The 22,068-nt window shown below is 38.8% G+C and overlaps 1 pseudogene; it reads left to right on the plus strand.

Moving 5' to 3' along the window:
* Positions 1 to 17,291: 17,291 nt before the first annotated feature.
* Positions 17,292 to 18,060, plus strand: LOC18448239 (cell division cycle 20.2, cofactor of APC complex pseudogene; annotated as a pseudogene).
* The last annotated feature ends 4,008 nt before the right edge of the window (positions 18,061 to 22,068 follow it).

A 22,068-nucleotide genomic window follows, 5' to 3' on the forward strand; every position in this document is an offset into this window, starting at 1 on the left:
CTGTTCTGCCAGACTGCTGTTTAGACCAGAAAGAAAATTGTCGAACCGCTTCTTTATCATGCCAGACCGCTTCTTTATTGTGCCGGACCGCACTTTTGTTTTGCCGGGCCACTTTTTTTAGCTGATGATGAAATTGTTGCTTTTAGAAAGCTAATTGTCATAAAAAACAATTGAAATCAAAGCCACTGAGTGATGAATTGGCTTCCATTTCAAGCAAATACCATAATTACACCAAGAATGGGGAAAGCATAATTCCATAAGTTGACATAATTACTAAGACCAACATCATATTTTCAATAGCGTTTACACATTTTCCCCTTCACTGTGAATATATCAAGTATGTTTCTTATCATATAATGCATGTCCAGAAGAAATGTACGGTGCCCATCATTCCAATTTGTGTTGCTTATCATTCCAATTTGTAGGAGGACCTTTTTATCATACTGTCATTTCTCATGCAAAACTAGCAGTTTGTTTAGTTTAGCAAAGGATGTTAAAGAAAACAAGACCTCTCTCTCTCACTCATACCAGTGCCCTAGAATCAAACAAGGAACATGAAGTATATGGAGGAAAACAAATGCACAAGTCTTTTTCACTTGCTAAAGAACAGTGCGTCACACAAATCAAATACACAGCACAAAGCAAATGGTAGAAGTCAAAGATAGGTTTTGGGTAAAAAATTAGGTTTTGGGTAAAAGTCAGCGAGAGGCGTGGGTTTAAAGTAAGGGTGAGTAGTTTAAATTTTTTTTTTTTTATTTGGTTGGGGGTATTTACTAAGAAAGTGTATTTGAGGGTAAAAAATGAGAAAAAGATTTTAGTTTGGGGTAAGTTGTATCAGTCGACTAATAAATGGGGATATATGCATTTCACCCATGACCGCAAAATCTAATCATTGAATTAAGACCTATTTATAGCAGATAATACAAAGAACCAAGATGGGAAAAATGACACAAAAAACCCAGTAATAAATATTCTTAGGTGTAAAAAACTAAAAACAAACAACAATCCACAAAACCAGTAAAATTATGAGGAATTTAAAATAAAACAAAGAAATTAAAGGAAAATCGACAACTCTATGGGGATTTAGGGATTTCACCCATGTCCCCAAAGTCTAGTCACTGAGTTAAAACTAAAATATTGCCACATAATGTAAAGAACGAAGATGGATTAAAAGAAAGAAAACGTTTTTATAAAGCCGAAGCTCTAAACAATCAAATTAGAGCTCACCTCAAAAATTTCACTGGAAGAGGTTGTTTTGGTAACCAAATATCCTCAAATCCATCATCTCAACATCACTATGCATGGATATGAGAAAAAATGGATTTTTAGATTTGGAAATAGTGTATCTTGTAATGCATCTTTGCACCATCAATTTTAAAGATTTTCAAGTTCTCATAAACCTACCAGATCTACACTATTTTTTAAGCCTTAAATTTTATAATTAAAGATGAAAATATATTTTAAGGCTTTCACAAAGATTTTCAGTGTTGAAACCAAATTGTTTAGAGCCTCGGCTCTATACAAACCGCACCCTCAAAAGAAAGCTTATAACACTTAGCCACAAATATTCTAGTCCCAAATGATGCAAGGAACCAACAAAAGTAAAATGGTAGAGTAAAAATCTCCACCATGAATGTTCTTTTTACTTAAAAATCTAAAACATAATGTCAACTAAAATATTAAAAAAAACTATTGATAATTTCATATCAAACAAAGAAAACTAGAACGAAAATTGATCAGTTAATGGGGATCAATGGCTTTCACCCTTGCCCCCAAAGTCTAGTCATTGAACTGAAACATAAGTTTCTTTTTTTTTTGTAATTCAAAGGGGATGACAAGCCCCTATCTTTTTTTTGAAATCGTTAGTGGATTTTAAATGTGTTAGGTGAGAATGGAAGCCTAGACTTAAGCTGAGGAACTGAAACATAAGTGATGCTCGACAATGCACGTAACCATGAAAGATAAAAGGATGCACTAAAAACTAAGTAAAGAATTTGGCTTAAAAATAGAAAAGAATATCAATAAAAAATTCGGAAGAAATTATGAATGATTTCAACTGAAACACAAAAGATCAACTGAAACACGAATTTCACCCTTGACCCCAAGGTTTTTAAATTAAATTGAGAAATAAGTAATGCCAACCAATACAAATAATAGGGTTTATTAAAACTAAACTATGGATATCCTTTAACTTTAAACAATAAAAAGAAAAAATAACCCGTACTATAAGTAATGTATTGATAATTTCAAATCAAACAACAAAAACAGAAAGGAAAAACAGCTAACTAATTAAGGTTATACGGATGTCACCTTTGACCCCAAAGTATAGTTATTGAGTTAAGACATATCTATGTTGAACAATGCAAAGAACTAGGGTTAATAAAAGAAGACTTGAAATAGCTCAGTTACTAAATATCCTTTAGGATTATAAAAATAAAAGGGTATCAATTAGGCAAACAAAATTACGTATCATTTTAAAATCAAATAAAGAATAGAGGAAACCGAATCGACTAATAAATGGGGATATACAGATTTCACCCCTGACCTCAAAATCTAGTCATTGATTTAAGACCTAGTAGTAGCAGATAATACAAAGAACCAAGACGGAAAACTGACACATAAGAGATCCAGTCATGAATATTCTTAGACTTAAAAAATTATAAAGAAAGAACAATTCATAAAATCAGTAAAATTGTTGGGAATTTAGAATGAAATAAAGAAGGTCTTAAAGAAAATTGACAATCTATGGGGATCCATCGATTTCACCCTTGTCGCCGCAGTCTGGTCATTGAGTTAAAAATAAACTATTGCCACATTAATGCAAAAAACCAAGATGGATACACAGAAATCTTAAAACACTTGGCCACAAATATTCTAGTGTAAAAAATGCAATGAACTAAAACAAATAAATAGATACATTAAAAATCTGGACTATGAATATATTTTTGGCTTAAAAAAAAAAACAAAAAATATCAACTGAAAGATTAATTCATATCAAACAAATAAAATCGATAGGAAAATTGACCAGTTATTGGGGGCCTATAGATTTCACCCCTGCCCCCAATATCTAGTCATTGAACTGAAACATAAGTTACGCTAGACAATACACGTAACCATGACAAATAAAATGATGCACTAAAAAATAAGTAATGAATATCCTTAGGTTTAAAAATAAAAGAAGAATATCATATAAGGCTTCATCTATAGTCCATGATATTTGACTGTAAACTACTTATTGGTCTATGATGCATGACCCTAAAATGCCTATTAATAGGTCCATGGTATATGACCTAAAACATTACCATACAGTCTTTTTTGTATGACTATAAACTGCAGTACCCCTTGGACTCTTATGACCCTAAACACTAGCTACCCGTATTATTTTTATAAGAGTATGGAAGGCTTTTATATACAGTCTTTCATGTATGACTATAAAGTACCATACCCTTTGGAGTCTTATGACTCTAAGCACTAGCAACCCATACATTTTTTATAAGAGTATGGAAGGCTTTTATATACAGTCTTTCTTGTACAACTATAAACTACAATACCCCTTGGAGTCTTATGACTCTAAGCACTGGCTACCTGTACTCTTTTATAAGAGTATGGAAGGGCTTTATATCCAGTTTTTCCTATACGACTGTAAACTATTGTACTCCTTGGAGTCTTATGACTCTAAACACTGGCTACCCATCCTCTTTTTATAAGAGTATGCAAGGCTTTTATATACAATCTTTTCTATGCGACTATAAACTATAGTACCCCTTGGAATCTTATGACTCTAAACGCTGGCTATCAGTACTCTTTTGGAATATGGAAGGCTTTTATATATAGTCTTTCCTGTACGACTATAAACTGCAATGCCCCTTAAGGTCTTATGACTCTAAGCATTGGCTACCCATATTCTTTTATAAGGATATGGAAGGCTTCAACATAAATCCCCCATTCCTGTCAAAATGTTGTTCGTTTTCTTATAGTGATATTGCGAAAATACCTTTGAGATTTCAATGCACAGTTGAAGATTACCAAACCAAATACAAAATGTGCAATGGAAGAAAGGATTCATTATAAAGGTGCTTGCTTTATACATGATTTCAAAAAGAGAAAAACATCAAAAAGAAGAAGAAGAAGGATTCAATATAAAGGAGCTTGTCTTTGTACATGAGTTCAAACGAGAAAAACATCCAGAAAAAATCAACATATCAAAGGGTCCTAAAACGACATTATCATTCCCTCGCTTCAAGTGCTTTCTCCTTCATCTGCTTCTTGGTGATCTCCATGCTTTCTCTTGTTTTGAGTAGATCATTATGTGCTCTTATCATATAATCAGTAATGGTGATCACACGTTGAAGGGCAATATAAAGCTCACGAGAGTCATGACCAATTATCTCGCTATGGCTGAAATAGAGAGCTATCAGCTTATGGAGTTCCCTTTTTTCTGACTCAATATAGGCCTTTGCCTTTCCTATATTCTCCAGCGCAATTCCATAACGTGTGTACACTTGGAAAGATTGTATCCTGAGATCTCTACCTCTGGCCCCGGTTGCTTAGTCATATTCTTTGGCCTTCTCAGATGCATCTTTGTAGTCGACCACAGTTTGCTCCCTTTCGTCGATCACACCTAGGAACACATGGACTAAAGCCTCATGGTCCTAGGCTATATCCTGTGCAACTTGAAAAATCTCTTTCACCACCCTACAGAGCTTTCCTTCATCGACTCCCATGGTGCTGGAAAATGATATCTTCGGGGATACTTGAGGGAGGATGGTCCTCAGGTTCATCATGGAGCTATTCTTTGAGACCCTGAAAATAGCCTTCACCATGTCTCTGCCCATCTGCCTCTGAATTTCGTTCACCACTGGAGGATCTTGCATCATGGACTTTATCAAGTCTTCCAGAATACTGGGAATGATGACTAAAGCCCTCTCTGGTTAGCCACCTGTGCCCCATGAACTTCAGCCTCGGCCGTATCGAGAAGTGAATTTTCTATCAAAAGAGCAGGACGAACCGGCTTCATTCATGGCCTGTGCCTCTAGAACCTCCGCTCCATTCATACCCCATTCCTCTGTGATATCAGCTTCACCACATTTAATGGCAACATTTTCAATTATCGGTAGAGATGAGAGAACAGCTCCACCTGGAGAATCCTAAATGGTGAGTGTATGCTGAGGAACCTCATTTGAGGTTTGGGCAGAATGAGTTCCTGTAGAAATATAAGGGTTAGCATATAAACACGGATGGTTAGAAAGCCTTACAAAAGAATTGTTGGAATGAGTACCTAAAAGGTTGGCACCGTCTGTCTTTCCATTTCAAATTGCATAAGGCATGGCTAAGAGGAGGATCCCTCTTCAGGGATAGCTACTACAGATGATGAATCATCGTCAACCATTGGGGCTTTTCCCTTAGCCCCTCGTAGTTAATCTCTCTTAGCGGGCTTATACCTCAAAGTCCTTATGGAATGTTCCGTTGCAGAATTCCCTAAAGAAGAACTCTCATTTCTTCTTGGAGAGGCAAGAATGCCCCTCAAAGAATCAATTATGCCTTCCTCATGATCAGAGGAAGATATCAGCTCTATAGGATCATCAAAGATAGGTTTTGTCAAATATTAATGACTCTTTCACATGCGAGGCGAAGAAGAACGAGAAGGAGTGTCCAATTAAATCATTTAAATATCCCTAATCTTCTTCATCTTCTTTGCCTTGGATTCGCATCAAAAGCCAGACAAAGGGGTCTTGTTTCCCTTGTTGAAGGAATGGGCAATGCACTTGGAACCTACACTTTCGGCGTAGGAACCTTGTCCAAAGGCTGTGAACCCTTTGGTTTCTTAGGTAATCTCTTGACGAACGATGCCGAAGGTGCAGGACTACTTGTGCTCCTTTTATTCGTATCCTTTGAGCTTGCAATAGAATGCTTGGATTTTGAGGTGGGAGCATCAAATTCCTTCAAAGGATCCTTGGTAGTTAAAAGGATCTGGGTCTTCTTGTTGCCATTGACCAATGGTTCACCCTCAGATTTATACCTTCAGGGAGATGGGCTCTTAGCCTTTCTCTTGCTTTTGGATTTTCCTATGGGAACAAGATTTGAAGGACGTTTAGTGAAATTTGAAGTTGTGGCGTTCACTATCTGGACAAGGTATCGAATAAAAGGAATTTGAAACCTTTCTTGAGTTCCTAGCTTATTGTTTAGTAACACAATCAAATGATGATAGAAGGATTCTCGGGTTTCCTTTATCTTCCCTTCCAGAACCACGGCATCCAGTAGGCATTCAACACTGGCGATATTCCAATCATCTGGAAAATGCATTCATGTGGCCCAGTTACAAAAAACGGCTCTAATCTTGTTTTTGTAGTGTGACCAATTTCTTTTCTTGCCGGATCCTGGGCGTATTTTCCACTAGTTTCAAGAAATGTCCCTCTGAAATGCATTATCCCTGTGGTAGTAATTGTGGGTCAAGTATACATCTTCGCTATAATGAAGAACAACGAACTTGCTTGACTGGCCAAATAACTTGCAAGAGTCCCATGCCACTTTGATGTCACGACAAGGTCAATTGGCTAGTCTGTTAAAGGTATAATGCACAGGGCATCCTTGATCCATCCTATGTTGCCTTGTGAAGAGATGTGGGTTGTATAGCTCAATGTACTTTCTTCTACAGATCCTCAGAGGGAGTAGAGCTCCTCAGATGTTCAAGAAATACATGATCTTCTGTTCGATAATCGGATACCCATCAATTTGAAAATAATATTCATCCACAAAGAGACGATCTTTGGGACCCCCAGATGGAAAGGGCTTGACCTGGAAGAAATCCCCACCCCAAAAGAATTTCCTTGCTCTAACTGTCGGAGTGAAAGATTGCCCTGTGACCCAGTAGGTGTAGCAAGGATGGAAAGATGTTAGCGTTTGTCTTGGGGGTATATTCATAGGTGTTAGGGTGTCAACACCTAACCACCCATTGATGTAATGAATGGGGAAGGGTGTTCGAACATTCCTTAGGGTCCTGCTAGCATCTATTGTCGCATTCAACCCGTTGTAGATGTTGCATAAGACTGGCAAAGCTAATAAACACCTATAGCTCTATTCCATATTGCATGCTGCATAAAGGCACTCTGAGAGAAGGAGGTTTCTTGCTTGCATTGTAGATGGGATTATTTGGCTTCCCTCGGCTTTCTTTAAATCAAAGAAGTGGGAGATCCACATTTGAAAGGTGACATCCTTTGTCAAAGTAGTCAATTTAAAACATTATTTGAATAATCTCTTTAAGCACTTTGGCCTTCGAAGGCCTTCATAAAATTCAGCCCCAAAGATGATATTGTTCTCCGGGGTGAACTCGTCATTGCGTTCTTCAAGAAGACATAGACCCTCAATAAAATATAAATCTAGGAGAGAATTTCATCCTCTCCATGATCAAAGAAATTGGTGTTTGTCTCAAAACACCATGTCTCCAAATATGCCCTCACGATTTTTGCAAAACGGTCATAAGGGAACACTAAGCATTCGTAGACACGTAGAAGTCTTGCAGCTTGGAGCCTCTCTCTAAAATGGGCACATATTTCCCGGGTCCAAGTGCAGTACCCATGAATGAACCCACATTCTCCTTCACATCTGAACCCTGAGGAGACCCACGAGGATTTCTATGCAACGATTTGAGGACCCAAGATTGGGAAAAGATGGGTGTCAGTTGCATTCTTGTGAGCAAAGTGAAGTAGAAGAATGCGTTGGGGCAGACCATTCAAGGAATGATGATTAAACTCCTTGCATTCAACAGGCTCCACTAGGAAGTTAATAAGATTAGTGGCATTTCAGGTCCTCGTGATATTTACTCTCATCTTGACATACGAGTTGATGCTGAGCCAAATCGACACCCGTGCACTATCATTCCCAATCTTCCCCTTCTTTTAGGAATTCTTTGGGATGCATAATGCTTGAAAAGAGGCAAAAGGGACCCCATATCAGTCATAGCCTGAGTAAACTCATATTTTTTCATTTATTCCTAAGGTTCATAACCTATGAACGATGCCTTTGCGGCACAGGTCCAGGTTCAATCCTTAGACTAATATATCTTTATATAGCTTGAGGCTCCTAACTTACGACTGATGCCTTTGCGACTCAAGTCGAGGTTCGAGCCTTAGACTAATATCTCTGCATATGGCCTCAGGCTCCTAATATATAACCGATCCTTTTGCGGCTTAGGTCGGGGTTCCTTAAGGCTCCTAACCTACAACTGATGCTTTGTAGCTCAAGTCGAGGTTCGACCCTTGGATTAATATCCCTTCATGTAGCCTAAGGCTCCTAACATATGACCGATGCCTTTGCGACTCAATTCGAGGTTCCTTAAACTAATATCTCTACATATGGTCTAAGGCTCCTAACCTGCGACCAATGCCTTTGTGGCTCAGGTCGGGGAACCTTAGATTAATATCTCTTCATGTAGCCGAAGGCTCCTAACTATGACCGATACCTTTGCTGTTCAAGTTGAGGTTCGACCCTTGGACGAATATCTCTACATATGGCCTAAGGCTCCTAACATATGAATGATGTATTTGCGGCTCAGGTCGAGGTTCGACCCTTAGATTAATATCTCTTCATATAGTCTAAGGCTCCGAACCTACGACCAATTCCTTTGTGGCTCAGGTCAAGGTTTGACCTTTAGACTAATATCCCTTCATATGGTCTAAGGCTCTTAACCTATGACCAATTCCTTCGTGGCTCAAGTCAAGGTACGACCCTTAGATTCATATATATCATAAGCAATCCGAGTTGGAGTTTTGATTCATGGACTCATATCAGACGCATATATGACTTGGTGACCATTAAACCGACACTTGATGACTTGAGGTAGAGGATTAGAAGCCCCAAATTCATTTCGGGTGCCATGATCTCAAGCCGAGGGGTTTAAATGTATGGGCGATAGACATTAACTAAGCCTTACTGACGAAGGATAAAATTCAGTTTCAATAAAAGGATTCAAAGCTGGGCGATTGAACTCAAGGGGCATACAACCCCTGGCTAACACAGGTTAAGAATACTCAAGTAGACTCATTATTGAACTCTTGATTCCTATCCGGCATTCCATGGAAAACTCAATGAAATTTCTGAAGAAATCTCAAGGGATTTTTACAAACTTTTGGTAGCGCTTTCACATGGGGCATTAAATCCAAAAAATCCCAGATGCTCGATTGATCGAAAGCCAAAGTTGGGGCATAGCCCAAGAGCATTGACTCAGTTCAAAGAACGGGACTGGCAAACAAAATCATTGAACCTTCCATCAAGAGCATATGCTCAGAAATTGGGTTACGGCCATGACGACTGCAGAGAATGGAGATACAAAGAAAAGATGATAAAATGAAAATAAAGGAAATAAATTTTTGAAAAGGGGACTTACTATATATGTTAGGCTTCTACTGATAACTTGAAGTGGAAGACCGATAGCACCAAATCTGCAAGCTCTGATTGCGAAAAATTAAAAAAATCGATGTTCTTCAAACTCCGGAGGTGCTAGATATCGATATGAGGGTCGGAAAGATTGTCCGGAATCCTTTGGGGATACAGAGACAATAACTGTGAAGAATTTTTTTCGGAGAAGAGAAGGTCAGATGGGGTTGAGAGAAGATCTCTTTGAAGATTCACAAACACTTCAAAAGCAAGAGCTTGCATGATAATGGCGGAGAATGACCGAAAATGCGGAAAGTCGCTTAAGAATGTAGAAAGCTGGAAGGTGTTTCTTTGATAAGGAAGAATGACAAGGTTGAAAGTGATTCGTCCCTACTTGTAAATGTTATTCGGGATTGTTGTCATCCCTCATGGAGGTTACATATGATTGTAGTTAATTGTCAGAGTAGGTTATCCACTCGTACATGGTCAATATTCCATATTTTTTGTGAGGCCAACATGGTAGTCGATGCCCTTGCTAAGAAAGTTGCATTTAGTTATGAACAGACTATTTGGTGCTTTCAACCACTTGACTTTATTTCCTTGTTTTTACTTCATGATTTTGTGCAGTTGTCCTATTATAGGGTTGTAAAATAATGAGTCATTACTTCCTTATTTTTCTATTAATGACAAATGAGTAGGGGCCTTCTCCTCCATTGACTTACCCAAAAAAAAAAAAAAACGATAAAGAAGAAATTGGATTTGAGGAGCCAACACGTGGGTGTCCTTGCCTTAGAATCCGCAGAGTTATGTGGCAGGATAATGATGCCATTCGTGCATTTTACCGAAATTCCCTCACTTGAGAAGGAAAAGACTCTTAATTCTAATGCTTTTACCATATTGGCCTTGGCATACTTGAAAGATTGGGGTGAAAGTTACGATTTTGAACTAAGGTCTATCTTGTGCCTAATGAATGGGCCTTGGATAACTGTAATGGATGGTGCATAGGGCATGAAATGTATACATAGAGACGTGGCAATAACGAGAATGCAAACTGAATGAAATAAAAAAAATGTAATAATGCCCAATATTGAGCAAAATAGGTAGCTTTATTTATGATGTGGGATGAAGCCCTTACAATATTGTTGATATAAAAAAAAAACAAAAGAGAGATAAAGAAGACAATAGCTCTAGTAGGGTCGTTTCTCAGGCCGTTATTCCATAAAACGGACCAGCTTGGTGATCCTGGCCAACTTCCTCTTGATAGAGATGAGTGTCTCCCTGGCATGCTTGACATATCCTCGATAGAAGGTGGAATATTCTGATGATGCTTCATCTCACGACAAATCCTTGTCAACAATTCCCAAAGGTAGGCAATCTCCCTAGACTTGGGTTTATAGACTCACATATGGAAGCCGAAGGGTTTATCTCTTAGGAATAAGGAGATAATGATGATGAAGTATTGAGAAGTGGCGACTTGATGGTTATCCGTCCCACTATTAAGTACGAGGTTCTTAGAATAAAGTGAATGTTTAAATGGAATTAATGCATGCATGTGTCGACTCAATGAAGAAAAGAATACGATGTCAGTAAACCCATCCAAAGCACCGAACGTCACACGCCTTTTAGGATTCTCCCATGCACGTAACGCCTGGTGTGGTTTTGTTGGGTGTATTTTAATGCCATACATGATTAGATACATTCTGACAAACGCTCGACAAGATTGAAGGGATTGTAAGACAAGGGTTCTGATGAACGCCAGATGAATGTTCCAATGATGGATGAGATATGTAAGATGGATAAGCTTAAAAAGACCTCAGATATACTCATTAGTCATCATATGAGACTAAATTCATTCTAACAGACACCCGATAAGCTGAAGATGCAATGGTGTTTTGATGAACGCTCGATAAATTGAAATGTTGATGTAAGGCAGAAGTCTTTTGACGAATGTTGGATGTTGTCTTAAAAAACAGTAGATAAGATGTGAGCATAGTCTCTTTTATATCTGCTAAGTTATGAGACGATATGATATGCTCAGGATTCATGAGATGATGACCCCTATATGCCTTCGAGTCTTGACTTGTTAGGCAACACTTATATGTTATGACTTATGACAGATAATGATATGATGTCAATGACTCGTTAGTCAAGCATGTTCATTTTTTTCGACTTTCGATTGATGATAAAGGATATTAAGACCATCTCATTCTGAGACAGGTTCTAGGAAACACATACTCCTAAGGGCACCATATGCCTCTCCATGTGATATGGGGAGGAACTTGATGCAGTTTGACATATATTTTCCTGATTCATCGTCAGTTACATATGTGCACTAATGGTTGATGAGAAGAGACCATGAAGATTTTTTAATTTCAGACAAAACTTTGAGAGATATATACTCCTAAGGTCCCTATATGCCTCTCCACTGGATATTGGAGGAGTTTTGATAAGATGTGATATGTCTCTTTTAATTAGTCGTTGGTTAAGGATATGAGGACTCACAGATGAACTATAAGGAAACCTGGCCATATGATGTTATAATGGGGTAAATCCTTTAAAAGATATAGGCTCTAAGTCAATATTAGGAGTTGGCTTAACCCCAGCGTTCATATCCACCGTCGGTCAAGAAATGCCTTGACTGAAGCCTTAAAGCTTCATGTTTTGAGATTATGCTGAGACTCTCTGGTTAGGTGTCTCGATCTTGCCCTCCTGATCCTGGATGATCGTGCGGCACGTGTCTTGGGTTTCAAGGGAAGACCAGAGATGTTTTTGAGATCGCTCTTAAGGAACCTTGTTCGAGAACGGAGGTAGGTGTTACCAACTAGTGAGAGAGGAATTTTAAGGTGGGTTCGAGACTTACTCGGGTTGGCTAGCGTGGGTGCCCTCTTAGATAACGAAGAAAGCCTAGTAATAAAACTGGTTCGGAATCGCCTCCCTTGGCTTGTATTCTTCTTGTTTTCTGCAATCACACACACATATGGCAAATATTATAAGACAGGTGGCACCTTTTTCTTCTTTGATGAACGTAAACAAGCATGCGCATCCAAAAAGAAGAAGACAAGAAAGATGGGGGAGAGAAGAGTTGAACTGAGCGAGAGCATTAAGCTGGCGAGTAATTGGCCTGACGTGGTAGCAAAATAGGTTCTGCAACTAAGACTGACTCACATGATCACTACTAGATGTCATTACCAATACTGACTAGCTAGGCACGATGGTCACTCTGTCGTGGCAATAAAGCGAGCCAAGTAAAGTGAGCCAAGTAATCCTGACACAACAACATTACGGCTAGACGACATGACTACCATGAAAGGCTAACCTCAATCCCTCTTTGTCGAAAGACAAAGTAGTAGAGTGATGGTTATGAGGAAAGAGAAGAGGAGAACAGACAGAAGGAGGGAGAATAAAAGAAGAGGAGACGAGATGATGAGAGAGAGAGAGAAAAGGGAGTGCAGTCAGCGCTAGGTATTGCCGACTGTGTTAGAAGAAGAGGGAGAAAAAGCAGTCGGTGTTAGGCTTCACCGACTTTATCAGAAGAGAAGCAAGGAAGAGAATCAACTGGCACTAGGCTTGTGCCGGTTGTGATGGGAGAGAAGCAAGGGAGAGAGATCGAGCCGGCGTTATGCTTTGCCAACCATGACAGAGGAGCGAGAAAAATCCAACCGACGCTAGGCTTCGCTGATTATGACAGAAGAGAGGAGAGGGAAATCTAACTGGCACTAAGCTTTGTCGATTGCATTAAAAGAGAGGAGAGAAAAAATCCCCCCTGGCGTTGGGAATGAAAGAAGTAGAGAGAGAAATCCCACTCGACATTGAGAATGAAAGAGAGGAGAGAGAAAACCTCATTCGATGCTGAAAATGAAAGAGAGGAGAGAGAAAATTCCACCCGACGCTGGGAATGAAAGAAAAAGAGAGAGAGGAGAACCAATCGACGTTGAGAATGAAAGAAGAAGAGAGAGAAAGAAGAACCAATAGGTGCTAGGAATGAAAGAAGAAGAGAGAGAAATCCCACCCGATGCTGGAAATGAAAGAAGAAGAGAGAGAGGAGAAGCAACTGGCGCTAGGCTAGCACCAGTTGTGATGGGAGAGAAAGAGATAGAGATGAGAAGAAGAGAGAGAAAGAGAGAAATGAGAAAAAGAGAGAGAAAGAGATAAAGATGAGAAAAAAGAGAGAGAAAGAGATAGAGACGAGAAGAAAGAGAGAGAAAGAGATAGAGACGAGAAGAAGAGAGAAAGAGATAGAGACGAGAAGAAAGAGAGAGAAAGAGATAGAGATGAGAAGAAGAAAGAGAAAGAGATAGAGATGAGAAGAAGAGAGAGAAAGAGAGATAGATGAGAAGAGAAGAGAGAAAGAGATAGAGATGAGAAGAAGAAAGAGGGGAGGAGAGAGAAATTTACTTGCTTGAAGGGTATCAATCATTTTCTTCTCTCTCCTCTCTCTCTCTCCAAGACGTACTCACAGGCTCAAGCAAGAATGGAAATTTCTATTGAATGATCAAATAATGAACCGAGAGGTCTTTACAATTTAGCCTTGCATGTTTATATAGAATTGGGCCCAAACATGGGTGGACACCCAAAAACTAGCTAGAATTGAAGATAATTACAATTTAATTAAATTTAAAGAAATTCTAAAAATGGGTGAGCCTAACAATATGTAAAATTCCATAACAGTCCCTATTGCTGCCCTAGAACTCGCGTGATCTTCCGTGGCTGACTCGGAGGCGCTCTAATGCCCGTTTGATCGAAATATTATTGTTTTCTTACAGGGTTTGGCATGGCGATCGTTTTTATACCAACTTCCAGCCATGAATCGTGTTTCGAACCACGATCATGGGACTTGAAATGTGCTTGAATCTTGAAAGCTTCAAATCAATTGTGAGCTCTTTCCTTGATGTTTCTTCATGATTTCTTCATTGAATCACACTGAACATACCGTCACGATCATGTTGCAACAAACGTAGCTTGATTTTGTGTCAGGATGAAGATTTTATCGTCTTCAGTTTTTGACCAAAAATCTTGAAATCCAGTGGCTGGAATTTACAGCAGTTTCGATGCCTTCGTGTGTGAAATCCAACCGTTCATCGTATGCGAGGTTCAGATCAGAGATAGCCTCGGACCTCACACACATAATGCAATTAGTTTCGTGCCGATCGGGTCTGCGAGCATTGTGATCTGGCTCCTCGAACGAGTTGTGCTGCTGCTAAATTTTCTGCAACTTCCTTCGTAGATCAACGAATTTCATTTAGTTTTTCTCTTTACTTGGGAGTCATCACGGGGCGTACCACATATCAAATTGCTCGTCTTGATAAGACGAACACGCTCTCCGAATTTGGTAGCAATCCGACTTGGAACGAGTGAGCTATAGGCCCTAAAAATGACTGCCCATGACTACAAAACAACCACCTTTAATGGTGTTTTGATGGAGTGAGGCCACACGGGAATAGTGTGCAGCCTACCCCTTTTTCGTATTTTACCCATAACTTTGTCTTGAAGTGCCTGATTGAGCCGACACTTGACCCATAGGAGTTTTCGACCGTGCCGTATCTAATAGCAGTGGTCCCATAGCTGTTGGACGCACCAAAAGTATGACTCTAGTTACAGAGTCCATTTTAGGGCACAAGAGACCGATTTCGCTGAAATTATTTCTTTATGTTTACTGCCTTTGATATGTCTGATCGTGATGAAAATTGGCAGGTAGTCCTTTGAAATGCTGATGAAGATCTTGACCAATTATGGGGCCATTTTGAGACTTTTGGGAATTTCCATTGTTTTGTACACTTTATTGACCTGCTTCTCACTTATTCCTAATCAGGGATCAAGGTGCTGAAAAAGACATTCAAATACTCTGAGGGAAATATGTTTGAGGTATTATAACCCTCACCTTGAAGTTTCATATCATCCGGAGCTGGCTTAATCCATCATTTGTATCCCCCATCAGTTAAGGCCTTTAAAGCTTCATACCATGTATATCACAAACATGATGATCCCTGGTTATGAAAATTGAGATTTCTCTCTCGATATTAGGAATTTACCCATGGAACCAAGACCATTGGATTCTTAACTCGACGCCATATCACTCTTAAAAGGTGTGGCATCATTTGATTTGCGCATAGGGAGAATATGCATCCGCAATATACTAGTGTTGCTGACGTGATTTCCAATAGAAACACAAGAAGTTTGATGCATGTGATCCCTCTCATCTGTGATTAATTTAAGGTGAGATTTGGATTGTTGGGTTCCTCTCCGAGTCTTCTTTCATCTCTCCAAATTTCATGATCTCCATCACAGAGCGGTTGAAGAACTACGAAGATACATTAATGCTATGCTGCGGAAACTTTATTAATAGGCGATGAGATAACAGATTCCAGATTTTTCTCACCCAATACCTTCATTAAAACTGATGTTCGTGAGTCCAAAATTCGAAATACTATAAAAATGAGCATTGACCATGAGATGGGTGCATTCAAATTCAGTTTGAATGACTATATTGAAGCAACATGGTGAAGATCAATAGTTGAAGATGTAGGATGAAATTAGCGGATGGATAAACATTGAAGATTGTCGTGCTTTCCCGTTAAAGAATGATGATTATTGAAGAAGAATATATAAACTCATCTTGCAATCAGAGAGGGGTTTACTTCAGTCTTAATTTTTAGAGGATTTGACTCTCTTAGACTGAATTATTGTGTTTAACAAGATATCAGGAGAGATGGGTTGTGTACACAGTGTGTGAAGAAACATTCCCCTATACTGTCTGCTGAAACACATCGAGAGAGATAGAGAGAGAGAGAAAAAAAGTTTTATCTTACTTTTCTTTGATCCACTTGAAGCCCGTTCTTGAAGAAGGAGCAGACTCAAGGAATAGTATCTCTACGTTTACATATTTCAACTCAGGTATACAGGCTTATATGCTCAATGTTATTATTCCTTTTTATTATATTTTCTTTCCTAGAAATGAATATATAGGTTTCAAGACCCGAATCAAGGGTATTCGGTCTAGATATAGATTAGTGTAAATTTTAACAAAGGATTAAACCTCTGGGACTGTTCCATTCCCAGCATGTGATATAAAAACTTGTGTTTCTACGATATGGAATGTACGGGAGAATTTGGCCCCGAATGTGATGGTCTCTAGTCATTTATTTGAAGTTTTATGTTTATTTAAATATTTTAATCAATATAAGCATCTCATCTTTTGGAGCATTCAACGATTCGCTAATTTGGGAAACCTGAGAGAAAGAATTGGTCCCTATTGAAATTTGAGTGATTGCATTCCGTCTTCATCTAGAGCTAGCAGTCTTATGGAAGAAAGCAGTGTTCATGTCCCCTTCTTTGAGCCACTTTATTCTAGAACACTGAAATCAGTAGATTTTCTCTTGCTTTAGAGTACACAAGAGGTAGATTTTTTCCTGAAGCCTAGAGTCACTTTCCTGAGGTGTGAGGGGGTGGGTTTCTTCTGTAGATCTAACACTGAAATAGATGATGACAAGGCTCAGATAGGGTCACTAAAAGTTCATGGCAGATTACGACTCTATTGTTTCAATGACACAGGTTCAGGTTTATGCCAAAATATCTGTACAAGCATGCATTGGTTCTTTCTATGTGTGTGTATGTGTGTTTGAGTTTTCTGCATCAATTTTCATTATTGTTTTAGCTATCAAGCAACCAACAAGACGGCCACGTGAAGAAAACCATCTCAAACATCCAACTGAACTGTTAACTAACAAACCTCTCATGTGGTTTTTCTACAAGTACAAAGTCTAAGAGGTGGTCACATGAAGAAAACCATCTCAAACATGCAACTGAACTGTAAACTATTAAACCTCTCTTGTTTTTTCTACAGCTACGAACTCTAAGTGGTGGTCACTGAGGCCGAATCCCCTCTCTTGCATGGAATTCTCATATCCTCAGAACTTGTGGCAATGATGACCTTCATTATCAACAATGATGTGAGAGCTCGATCACATATTGTCGAAACTTACAGAGGTCACCAATAAGAAATTTGTGGCCTCAAATGGTCTGCTTCAGGCAAACAATTAGCAAGTGGTGAAAATGACAATAACCTCCATATTTGGGATCAAAGCTTAGCAAATTCTAGGAACTCACCGCCGCATAGATTAGAGGACCATTTGGTGGCAGTTAAGGCATTGGCTTGATGCCCATTTCAGCATAATTTGTTGGCTTTAGGTGGAGGTGGGGGTGATAGGTGTATCAAATTTTTGAATACGCATATTGGGACTTGCATGAATTTGGTGGATACGGGGTCTCAAGTGTGTTCATTGTTTTGGCGTAAGAATGATAGAGAGTTGTTGAGCTCTCATGGGTTTACTCAGAACCAATTGACATTGTGGAAGTATCCATCCATGGTGAAGTTGGCTGAGCTTAATGGTCATACTTCTAGAGTTCTATTCATGGCCCAGGTATAAAATTTTGATCTCGTGACATTTCAACTTCTGGTTTTGATAATTAGTAGCTTTTCACTTGTTTCTGTTTTTTTTTTTTTTTCCTTGAGAAATGTTGTATGTTAAGTTTGTTGTTTCTATGCAGAGCCCATATCGGTGTATAGTGGCCTCAGCTGGAGCTGATGAGACATTGAGATTTTTGCAAGTTTTTGGAGCTCCTGAACTTCTCAACAGCAAGCCTGAAGCTAAGACTTCATTTGGCCCATACAACAATATCAACCAAATCTAATGAGAGAGAGTAAAAGAGGGAGAAGGAGAATGATATGATCCATTTCAAAGCGAGAGGTCTCTACCATAGTTACCGAGAGAGCCCAACTAGGGTGGCGGTCCCGCTCCGGAACCTAGCTCTAGCACTCCGTAGCCGGGATCACGACCGAAACTCGTTCCTTACTTTTTGGGAGCTCGCTCCTATTTTTAGGATTCTCGATCCCATTCACAACGGAGCTCGCTCCCGATACTGCACGGAGTGCGTTCCTTCAATTTTAGGATCTCGTTCCGAAATAAATTAGATTCCTGCTCCTAGAGTTTTAAGAGCGCGATCCCTACATTTTCGGAACTTCATCCCTATTTTCCCGAAACATCCTAAAAGAAACTTCTTAAATAAAATTAATTTTTAAAATAAAATAATTATATTTTATGCCAAATTTTTATAAAAGTGGAGTCTTGCCCTGGGAGCGTGGACTAATCATGCATAGAACACGATCCTTCCTTGAATGGAGCTTGATCCTTTTCAAATAGGAACACGATGATTCTCAGATGAGGGCACAATCCTGTTGTCAATGGGACCCTAATGAATATGGGAATATGATCCCATTTGACATAGAAAGTGTTCCAGTTAAATAAGGATCTCGATCTCAATGTATTGGAAAAGCACTCCATGTTCATACAGAATCTCGATCTGTTACTTTTACCCTCACCGGAACTCACTCCCCGAGCTCCAAAGGTTTAAGCAGACATCGGTCCGACGCTCTCGCTCTCGAAACCGGAGCCATTCCCGCTTACGCTCCTGGTAACTATGGTCTCTACCCATTTTATGCACGTCAGACTGATTGGAGAGAGAAAGAGGTATACAAATTTACACCTCCTTTTTTATTGGAGAGAGCTCATTAATGATTTGTTGAGGGAGGTGAAGGAATATTTCCCCCTAGGGTGATCCTTCACTTCCTTCAACAAATCATTGATGATTTTTTGATCTCATCTTCCTTCATGTTATTCCCTAGGGGGAAAGGTGTGTTGCTCAAATAGAGAAAGTTTCCTCTTTGTATGGTCGGCTTGGGTTGCACTTGTGTTTTTTCATCCATCGAAGCTTATGGTTCAGCAAGCATGTGAATTACAGGATAAAGAAAATCAGTCAATAGATAGTTTGTGTTTCTTGCAATTTTTTATCATTATTGATTTTTAGTTATATTTAATTAACTTGCTTTTTTCAGTTTTTTTTTTCATTGTCCTATTGTGAGGTCTTTCAAGGCTTGGATTATAGAAAAACAGCCAGCAGGGTGAAGACATGCATGAAAGAGATCCATTGAATCGGTCAGTAGAGAAAATACCTCTTTCTTTCAGTTTATATCATTATTTTAAGGGTGCAGTTTGTATAGATCTGAGGCTCTAAACAATCAAAGTAAAGCGCACCTTCAAATAGCGTCAAGAAATGTGGTTTCAATACTAGAAATCTTTATGATAGCCTTAAAATATATTTTCATCTTTAATTATAAAATTTAAAGCTTAAAAAATAGTGTAGATCGAGCACATCTGTGAAAACTTGAAAATCCTAAAAACTGATAGTCCAAGATGCACTATTTCAAAAAATTGAAATCATAGTTTCAAAGAGCACTAAGTGGGTCCTAAGCGACTTGGGGGGTCCAGGCCACCCAGTGCCCAGGCGGGCGCTCAAAACCTGGGTGGCCCAGTTGAATCCAAAAATGATTCTACAGTTATATATAGTATAAAATATAATAATTATGTATTTAGGGCACATCGGAATTGAAATTATACTACACATTAGCACACACTCCATGAGCATAACCATAAGTCGGTCTATAATCCATATCGAATTAAAGCTTAAAATTTATCATTCATAATTAAATCAAAGTTCAAAGTTTAATAATTATTCAATATTCATCATTCATCATCAGAAAAATTAGGGTTTGCTGCATTAACATCATATTCATCAGAATTGTCACCCTCCTCGACATATTGATCGTCCTCCTACGTCTCTTCTAAATCTGCCTCTTCTTCCTCATCTTCCTGCTCCACCCTCATTCTCTGTTCAGAAGATCTAGTGGCTCTAAGAGGGTCAGTTGATGTCCCTGAAGCATCTATGACCATGTCCCATGTTAATCCTTCATGTCCCTCGACCTCATCATCATCAACTAACCACTCCATAGTATTGTCCAAATTTTTTTATCCGATGGGGTCTTTCTTATCTCTCTTAGCAAACCTGTCCTTCAAGAATCGATTCTACTTGACATAAACTAGGTCATTGAGCCTCTTTGATTCAAGCAAGTTCATTATCTTTGTATGAATCTAACAAAATCAAATGAAACTAATTAAAATCTATGGTTCATTTATTATTAATACAATTATACAAATTACCATTACGGTCTTACCCCTTCAAAAGTATTCTAATTGTGCTCACAACCAGATGAGGAAATGGTTAGGTTTAAGATTCGAATGGCCAACTTTTGTAAATTTGCAGAACGACACCCAGGTTGGCTCCACCAATGAGCTGCACAGACATAGAATGAAATCATAAATAAATAATAAAATTATAAAAATGAAATTTGATTACTTGAACTTGATGAACTTAAGAATATTATTACTACGGTACCTGGATCAATTTTGGTCATTTGCCTCATCGTCATTGGACTCCCAAAAGACTTTAATGAGTACTTGTAATTTACAGCTCATCAGCGCATATAATATCTTGGATATCAGGATCAGGGACGAACACGTCTACACACTTATTAAATCAAGTCATTTGTGTGTATATCCTTGTCAACATAAAAAAAATTTGGGTTCAAATAATAACCAGCTGCATGCAATGGCCGATATAGCTGCTTATCCCACTTCTCATCAATAATCTCCAAAGCAGGTTTATAGCAGTTCTCATCATTATCAAAATTTTGAGCTCTCTCTCTTTTGCATTTCTCCGTAACCTCATATATATAGCCCATAGAAGGCTTGTTATTATCAATCATGCGAAGGACTTTGACAAGAAGAAAAAATGCCTTAAGAGCACCCTTCACGCATCACCAAAAAGCCTTGGAAATGATAATATCTCTCACTTTCTTCCCAACCTGATCCTTGGACCACTTGCATGCTCTCCAGTCATTCGAGGTAAACATCCGCCTCAATTGCACTCTCTTCGAATATATTTTATCTAAGCATAAGTACCATGTCGCAAATCTCATGACTCCAGACCTCGCAATTTCTTTTTTCTTTGTAAATCTACATATCATGCTAAGGGTGAGATGGTGGCCATAAATGAAGTTTGTACCTAACTTTGCCTTCTTCACTGCACTTGATATCTCGATTAAACTGCCAATAGCCTCAAGTATGAGGTCTATACACTGTGTTACACATGGTGTCCAAAATATCATAAGATAAGCTATGCACAACAAATTAGCTACAACAACATTAGGAGCAACATTGTCTGTGACAACCTATGCAACAAGATGCTCCCCAACCTCCTTGATTCCCTTCTCTATAACCTAGAATATGTAATGGGCATCATGGATGTGATCAGAGGCATCAATAGACCTCAAAAAAATAGTCCCTAAAGGATAATTCACAAGCAAATTCATCTGACTTCTTCTCTTCCTATCACTCCAAGCAACAATCATAATAAAAACCCCATACTGAGCCCATGCATCGTTCTTAACTTCTACAGGTTCCTTCGTGACACGCACCACCTTTTTCAAAAGTGGTTGTGAAGGCTCATATGGGGTTGGGGGTTTCATCCCAAACTCAAATTGGCCAATTGCCTCTACAGCAGAATAGTAGCTGCTTAAGCGAGCGGTATTGAAAGGAATACCCGCCTCATCAAAACATGTAGCAAGGCAATAAACAACTCTATCTCTCTCTCCTTCTTCATTCTATTTTCAATAGTGGTTTGCTTCTTTGTTTTTTCTCCTGCAACCTCAAGGTCAAACCGAGACAAAAACTATACATAGGGCCTCTAACCCGAGTCTTCTTACTCTCAGAACCAGAACCAGAAGCAATTACAATTGCCTTTCCC

Source organism: Amborella trichopoda, chromosome 5, assembly GCF_054954075.1.
Source record: "Amborella trichopoda isolate Santa Cruz 75 chromosome 5, AtrichopodaSantaCruz75HAP2 v2.0, whole genome shotgun sequence".
Taxonomy (NCBI): domain Eukaryota; kingdom Viridiplantae; phylum Streptophyta; class Magnoliopsida; order Amborellales; family Amborellaceae; genus Amborella; species Amborella trichopoda.